Here is a 2,351-nt window from a genome sequence, read left to right on the forward strand (position 1 = left end):
CCACATGGGATCCAAACCCTCGGCGGGAGCACCGCCGCACTCCCAAGTGGCGCACTCTCCAGTGCGCCACCGGGCCGGCCCAGACCACGGTTTATTTTTAGTGGATAGTAAATTTCTGTTAGAAACACTTCATGCCGTGAATCAAGGAACTTAGGTAGTGTTTACCCATACAGACCAATTTAGTGAGCATAAACCCCAACTGTTTTTTTTGCTGTTGGTAAAATTTTAGCTGGTTATCTTAAGGCTATTTTTCGAAGAATCATTTCTATTTTATTTCTAGGTTAAGGGTGGTGAGAACGTAGAGTACAGTAGGTCATTTGGCATTTGTAGTCTGTAGTCTCAGGTCTTCCATATGTATTTTTCCTATTTAAATGAAACACAAAGGAGCAATCTTCAGCACCCCTTGCCTCTCTGTGCCATGAGTATACTTTCTCAGTGCTATATATTTTAAAGATTAATAGTAATACTGACAAAGTTAATATATCACCAGACTTTTGTGTGCTAGGTCTTAAGTTTTAAATGCTAACCAAAACAAAGTTTAATAAACCACAGACCCATTCACCAAGGAGGATACAACCTGTTGAGGAAAGACAGACAAGTAAAGAGTTACAATTGGGTTTGTTCATTCAACACCATTTGAATGCAGTGAGTCTGGCACTGCAGTGATGTACCAGCAGGTAAAACAGACCAGGTTTCTGTTTTTATGGGGCTCATAAAGTAAAGGGGAATATAACGACTGTGGTAAAAATACAGAAGGTACTATGGAGTATGGAGGAAGGACATCTAACTTTTAAGTGTAAGGTAAGGCTTCCCCTTCCATCTTAATGGACAAATTGGCCTTAGCATTGTACAGGAATAAGCATTATAGTATTTTAGGTCACGAAACCCCAGCATAAAGCCTAAGATCTGGTAAACAACATCACATTGCTCAGGGAATTGCAGGCAGTTTAGTAATAGGACCAGTTCACTGGGAGCTCAGAAAAAGTATGTGCTGAATGACTGAATGAATTAGTGCTGATATAAGGGATGCTGGGCCAGGGTCAGATCACAAAGGGGCCACACTAAGAAATCTGGAGGCTGCAGAGAGCCTGCTGGATTTATTTCTTACAATTTATACAGCAATCGGGCTGGCTTACTTTTGCTTCCCCAAGTTCTTTTTCTTCAGAAATAGTATGAATGATGTAAAACATACCAGGAAAGTTAAAAACTCATTAAATACAACTAACTTTTTACAAATTATAGGTGATATCTATGTATCTACACACAAGAAATCCATTTTAATCACTGCCAGGTTCCTGAGGAAAATACTTTTTTTTTCCAGTCTAATGTCACAGGATGTTTTAAAAACAATTATTTTTGAAAGTATAAAATAGCCTTTCAGAGAGAGAACTGTGGTTACTAGAGGCGGGAAAGGGGAGCCAGGATAGTGAGAGGTTGGTTAATGGACACAAAATTCCAGCTCGAAAGTCCTACTGGTGCAGTCAACCCAGGAATCTATAATTAATAATGATTTACTGCATGTTATCAAACGACTAGAAGAGAGGAGATCAGATGTTCACATCACAAGGAAATGATTAAGTTTTGCAATGAGGAATATGCTAATTATTCTGATTAGATCATCACACATTGTATATATGTATCAAAATATAACTCTGTGCCCCATAAACGTGTACAATATGTTCTGATAAAAAATTTAAAAAAATAAAACAGCCTTTCATAGGCTAATTCCATATTCATATAGGTCATTTTTCAAATTCAAGTTAGCGACATTTAACGTCGTGTAAGGAGCACACTATAAACACCTCCACAGGAAGGGCAGAGGAAGGAGGCAGTTGAGTCAAATGCTAAGAAAGCAGCATTCACCTTTCTGTTGTGCAGTTGAAGTGTGAAGGCAGAATGAAAAAATTTAGCTTTTAGTGCTTCAATTTATTCAACTTTCTTGAAAAAAGGATTTTAAAAGTTGCAATCAAGAATTAGTTCTAATGTGGGTAATTAACAGCCTGTTAAATTGGCTGAATTAAGAACAATACTACTACAACCTTCCCCTCCTCTCACCACTTTTTTTAAAAGAAATGTAATTTTAATTTTTTCGATGTGATTACATATACAGTTTGAGTCTAATACATACAAGGCTCATAACAATAACAGAAGCCCCGCTCCACCTGTCCTTACTGCCTCTTTATTCCCGCTTCGCTTCTCGAAGGAAAGTTGTTCTTCTGTTTCCGCGTTTCTAAATAGCACGTTACTGCTATAACTTACTTTTTCAATTTTAGCCATTGTATGTCACCTTTTAATTTCCCTGTATTTTTACAGTGTACTGTTCAGTATTTTTGTATATATTTTAATGACTA

This window comes from Galeopterus variegatus, unplaced genomic scaffold (assembly GCF_000696425.1).
Source record: "Galeopterus variegatus unplaced genomic scaffold, G_variegatus-3.0.2 Scaffold460, whole genome shotgun sequence".
NCBI classification, from domain to species: Eukaryota; Metazoa; Chordata; class Mammalia; order Dermoptera; family Cynocephalidae; genus Galeopterus; species Galeopterus variegatus.